The sequence below is a fragment of the Mustela nivalis genome (assembly GCF_964662115.1).
Source record: "Mustela nivalis genome assembly, chromosome: 8".
Classification (NCBI taxonomy): Eukaryota; Metazoa; Chordata; class Mammalia; order Carnivora; family Mustelidae; genus Mustela; species Mustela nivalis.
In genome coordinates, this window is record NC_139027.1 from 135,888,161 (window position 1) to 135,894,371 (window position 6,211).

The following is a 6,211-nucleotide window of genomic DNA, read 5'->3' on the forward strand; positions in this document are numbered from 1 at the left end:
CCATTCCCCACTGTTCTTTTGTTTAGCTAAACACATGCCTTTGCATTTATAACATTTTGTAAATACTATTACTGTACCTTTCTAGTTATGTTATTTTGAAGAAAGCAGGGGGAAAAAAAATTATCGCTCCTAGGTTGAATTAAGAGGACACAGGCTTCTTTTTCCTTTTTTAAAAAACTGTATTTTGGCAGTTGAAAACAGGTGTTCGTTGGGTTCATTTACGATATGAGAAAGATCAATGTGCATTTGAAACTCCCCTTTCTTCAGAGCAGAAAATTGTGAGCGTTGAGCAAAACAGAAAACAGAGCCCTTTTCTAAATTTAGCAGTGTCATATGACCCTACTCGTCTTTGTACTCAGAGCATTAAGGTATTAGCCACATTGCTTCATGGGTGCCGCGAATAATCACTCTAGGAAAAGAGGAGCATGACCAACCAGCACAGAGATAAGTGTTGGGCTTCTGTCTGTCCTTTTTGATCTAAGGAAATAGACTTTTTAGAATGCTGTTGGGACGTCCCACATGACAGCTTGTCATTTGGGTAAACTTTCCCACTGCACACAGAAAAACATTTCTTCCATCTCTTTGGTTTTATTTTTATACATCTTTTCAGAGCAGCCCATGTTTCAATGCTTTTCACATAGATTTTTTTTTTTTTTTTCCGTTTGTTCCTTTAACTGCGAGATCTCAGACGGAGGCGGATTCACTTTTGTCGTCATGATCCCTCATGCCAACATTAGATAGCTTTCAGGAGATCGGTAATTAATCTCTGAATGTGGTGTTCTGTTTGTTTTACTTTTAAAGGATTGTTTAGAGGGCAATTGGGACATGGATCCTTACAGCTTTTATTTATTAATTTGTGTGTTTTAAAAAAAATTTTTTTTTAAGAGCATTTCAGGTTTACTGCAGTTCTGGAACTTTCTTTTTTTAATTTCAAGTTTTCACTTGAATTCTAGCAAAGACTGGAACTTTCAGTTAAGGATGAAGTTGGGAATGAGTGTCTCGAGAGCTATCACTGCCTTTAGATGTGTTTATCTACAAACTAAAATTCTTAAAATGCCATTTCTGGTTTGCAGAAGGTGGACCTTTCTAACCAAGCGAAGGTTTGCAAAGCCCTGGTTAGGAAGGAAGACTTGCTTCTACAGCCGTGGGGGCAGGGAGGAACTGATACATGTGAGAATTGAGTAAAGGCCTAGCCCAGCTTTGGGGGGAAAGCAGTGGCTCTCTCACGGTATCAGCCTCTAGAAGGGGGAAATTTTTTACCCTCTGGGCCTGCAGGAGGGAAGGAGGAGGAGGAAGTAACTAGGATTGTCCCATACTTGAAGGAAGCAGAGGCCTCAGCTGGTTGCTAAAAATTCAAATAAAAAGAAAAAAATGTATCTCAGGCATATAGAAAGCTGTGGACCAGAATTGAGAATTTGGTTTTGGGGTTCTGGTGTTTCTACCTGGAAACTTGTCACCCTGTTTCCTTAACCAGCCTTTAAATATATTAAATAATGATGCCCACTGATCAGTTTTAGATGTCCTTTATAAAATCCATTTTCTCATATATCTTTCACTATATAGTGATTTTTTTAACACTCAGAATGTAACTCAGAATGTATTGAGATTATCATATAGTTTTTTTTTTAAGATTTTATTTATTTATTTGATAGACAGATTACAAGTAGGCAGAGGGGCAGGCAGAGAGAGAGAGAAGGGAGGAAGCAGGCTCCCTGCTGAGCAGAGAGCCCGATATGGGGCTTGATCCCAGGACCCCGAGATCATGACCTGAGCTGAAGACAGAGGCTTTAACCCACTGAACCACCCAGATGCCCTGATTATCATATAGTTTAAGCTATTTTTTTAAACTATTCCTGACAACCAAAAGTCTCTCAATTTAAAAAAAATATATATTCTTTCTTTTTTTTTTTTCTTCATAATCTCTATGCCCAAGGTGGGGCTTGAACTTACCACCACCCCAAGATCCAGAGTTCCGGAAGCTACCAATGGAGCCAGCCGGAAGCGCCCTAAGTACCCCTCTTTTCAAAACCACCCTCCTGAAGTTAGATTAAAAGTTGAGTTGGTCTCTGTGACCTTTACTTGTCTTAAAACAAAAATAAAATTAAACAAACTGCTGTTTTGGAATGTCCCTTGCAAACTGATAAATTATAACTTTATCAGCTTCCCCAGAGGCCTTCAGAACGAAAGGAAAAAAAAAAAAGTTCAGCTCTGTTCATTTGCTCTGTAAATTCATCCTAAAAGGTAGCATTCCTGGCTGTGTATTCTGTTCACAGGGCAGTAGACACACTTTCCTTTTCAACTGGCTGAGGCTCCTCGGTGCAAGGGAAGTCGGGGCGGTGGGCAAGCAAGCTTGGCCCAGGAAAGGCCCAGGGGCAGGGCTAACTCCCTCGGGAGCAGAGCCGATGGCTGCTGCTGGGGGCCTGGAGTGATCCAGAGCTCAGTCCCAAAATTCAGGAAGCAGTTGATCCATTCCCAAGAGTTGTCTTCCAGAAAACTCCTGCTTCTAAATATGGAAGCTTCCTTTGTTTCTCCCTGCTTGCTTGTGCACACACCATTTTCCAGTCTGTGACCGACTGCTCCTCTCTCTCCCTCCCTCTCCCGGAAAATTCCCGTCTCTTAATAATCCAGAGTACTTGAAAGCCCATGAATGCTCAAGAGGGTTTTGTACCTTATAAAATGTCTAGCATGTCAAGAAGGGAAGAGTTCCTCCAATGACATTATCTATGGTTATTTTCTGCCTCTTTTTAAAAATCTCCCTGAGTCCTACTCCTCACTACAAGTCTGATTAATTTCTGGGATCACAAGTTTACTCAGGAACCACACTCCACTGGCAGTGAACTATCTTTAGGAGATGAATTCACTAAAATTCACTGTTTGGCTCCTCGGATTGGCCCCTGCTGCAGCGTTTTCCCTTCTAATAATATCTAGATCTTTCCACCTTTGCACTACAGGAATGAGGTGGGTTTTTAAAAGACTCACTCTTTTCCCTTATTTCTCTAATCATTTTCATTTTATCTCAAAAATGGAGAATTACAAATCTCCAGAAACATCTGGCTTTCCTTTTCTTCTTATATAGTTAATAGGTCAGAAAACCCACGGGGAGTAGTAGGAAGTGGATACATTAGACACACATTTTAACAATTCTGTCACATGCAAATCATTGTAGAACTTTTCACTGAAGTGTTATATTTTCATGTATATATAATGTATATTGATGTGTGTTTATGGACATATAAATACTTAGGCTCAATGAAGTTATTGAGAGAGCCACCTAAAATCAAAATACTAAAACCACAGCACTTGAGAATTGGAAATCATACAATTTTGTTTATCCCAGTGCTTTAGTTATACGAAGGGAAATTTAGGCTGAGGAAAGCTGTTTCACTAGCCTTACAGTCTTTGGATTCTGGTTCTGACTTTGCCTTATCATTTTACACTGATTCCCGATGACCTTTTGTTTCCTCATCTGTAAAATGGGTGCATCGGGAGACACTCTCTTACACTATATATCGTGTCTGATTCTGCAAGCATAGGATTTGGATCACATAGAAGAGGTCATCCAGGACTCCCTGTTACTAGTCAGTCTACCTCTTCCCCCGTGGCTCAACTTAATTTGGCCCTGGACAGGCATTAGCCCCCGTTCACTAAAGGGTTGGGTTCTGGCAGCTGGAGTTTCCTGCCTGTTTGGGTTTGTATATTTTCGCCAGCCTTTGACTCAGAAACGTCCAATTCAAGTCGATTCCCTCAGTGCAAGTGGCAGCAGATACTAGAATATCCAGAATTGTCAGAATCTTGTTTCCTGCTTCACCCGGTCTCCCTGTCTCTGTCTTGCATGGCTCTCAGCTTTGCCAGAACTGGCCCGTTGTACTTTGGGGATTCCTTCCACCACTCATCATTTCAGGCTGAACATGAAAGATTTATCCAGCAAGAGTTAATAAAATTGACTGTGGTCTCTGAAGAAGGGATAGTTTGTCAAAGCTCTATCTTCAAACTAATTGAATATATTTCTCATGAATTGTGATGAATGCCAGGTAATTTCAGAGGATGGCTTTTGCTAATTAATAAATCAATCACCTTGACTCATTTTGGCAGACTAAACTTTAAAAGTTCACTGCTGCCTTGTTCAAAACCAGGATCCCATCCGTACCTAGTTTAGTGGTTTAATGTAATTCTTAAGAAAGCAAGCAGATTGAGCAATACTTTAATTCAGAAACAAGTTGCTCAATGTGTGTCCGCGGAAAATAACAAGCCTGAGAAGGGGAAACTATAAAACACAGGCAGGCCGCTAATGTATTCCTGCTTCTTGATTGATTTCACATTTACAACAAAGCTCGCATTATTATAAAGGATTTGGAAAGGTCAGCTGGAAGCATCTTTCTACCCATAGAAGGATTTCTGAAGGAGCTGAAAGCACCAAATTAACTTAAAACAACAAAATAAAGAGAAAACTTTATCTGAGTTATTGTAACACGTCTGGCTTTCAAACTCTACAGAACTTAGAAAATAAATGCAGGTGAATTGTTATTTTTTTTTCCCCCTGCTCGCAGAAAAGTTTATTTAAAAAGGCACTGGAGTTATGGTTGCAAGAAAGGAAAATGGTTGGTGTTTTTCTTATCACATCAAAGGGGACGTACACGCCCTTTAACAGAAAGCAATTAGGGGCTGTTCAAAGCCAGAGCGAGCCTCCCTGCCGCGAATGGCAGTTGGTTCTGAAGCAGGTAATACACACACCTAGAACCTTTCAGGGGAAAAAGAGAGAAACAGAGACAGAGAGGGAGAGAAAAGGAAACAGTTAATTCCATCAACCCATTCATTCAACTCAAATGACATTCGCAGGGTCTCTTCTGTTTTCTGTTTCTAGGATATTGAAAAAATTTCTCATGGAGGAACAGGTATTCCGTGAATGTCTTTTTATTCAGAAAAGAAAGGCCTGCATCCCAGCCTTGCAGGAGTTCACAGCCCCACAGGAGGCTCGGAGAACGGTAATTCTGCCCTTCCAGCATATTCCCTGAAGTAGACCTTGGTGATGCTGGGCCCAGGACCCCACAAACTTTTTCTGCCCCGTGTCTCTGGGTGGGGATAGGACGCCAGGGGTGAGAGGGCGTGAACAGCTTCCCGAGGTGGGACAGGGAAAAGGGACTGGGATGAGAGGAGCTTAGAAGGATCCAGAGCCTCAAGAACATTGCTCCACACCTTCCCGGAATAGCTCGCCTTTGGAATGCAAATACAGTGTTCGCAGCCAGTCGGGGCTTCTGGGTGGATTAACTTTTTTTTTTTTTTTTTTGGCGAGGGGTGGGGGGAAGAGACAAGGAAAAGAACGAGGAAAAAGGATTTTTCTTTTAATTAAGAGGAGGCGGAGATAGAGTCATCACAACCATGAGGACTGGTAAGAATGTTTCTGAAGTTCCAGATCTGGGCTGAGGGAGCACTTTCTATTCTTAGTCCCTCCACTTCCGGTTAGGTAAACCTCCTCAACCGACACTCCCTCAGTTTCCTAAAATCCTTTAGTCATCTTTCCTGAGGGCAGGGGATGTTTTTCCCACCTTAAACACCCACTCTTGCTAAGGGCCGTCTTTGGAAGACAGGGACAGGACCCAGGGTGAAATTGCAAGGTTCCCAGTTAAAAAAGGGGTTAGGGAAGAACTCGCTGGATTCCTGTATGGTATAATGTTCAGGTTTTCATATCCTCAACAGTCATAGTCCTCTTTAAACGGGATCCCCATTCAGCGACTCACAGCTGTGTGACCTTGGGCAACCCTTCGCACCTCAGTTTCACCATCCATAAAATGGGTATAATGATGGTATCAAGCCCTACGCGTCATTGTGAGAAGCCCATACACTAATACATATAATAAATAAAGGCTGGCCATTGTTTTTGTGCTTATTTTCAGGTGATTTGTGAAGAAACTGCCAAGAGTGCTCATGTAGTGACCCTCTTCAGCCTAGAATTGGATTAATTAGTATGGGTCTAGAAATATATTAAAAATCAGTGATCCTTGAAAAAATTGATCTCACCCTTATCATGACTTACCCACGACAGGAACTTCTAACACCTTGATGTTATTTCTATATATGAAATTCTATTTTTTAAATTTTTATTAGTTTTTTCTCTTTTTAAAAAGATTTTATTTATTTATTTGTCATAGGGTGGGAGAGAGAGGGTGCACAGCAGGGAGAGCAGCAGGCAGAGGGAGAAGCAGGCTGCCCAGGG

The 6,211-nt window shown here is 41.4% G+C and overlaps 1 long non-coding RNA gene across 1 annotated transcript; it reads left to right on the forward strand.

The window, feature by feature from the left end:
- The first annotated feature begins 413 nt into the window (after window positions 1-413).
- Window positions 414-5,993, forward strand: LOC309872099. The gene is made up of 3 exons (XR_014315663.1): window positions 414-755; window positions 4,862-4,982; window positions 5,892-5,993. It is a non-coding gene; the product is annotated as an uncharacterized lncRNA (long non-coding RNA).
- The last annotated feature ends 218 nt before the right edge of the window (window positions 5,994-6,211 follow it).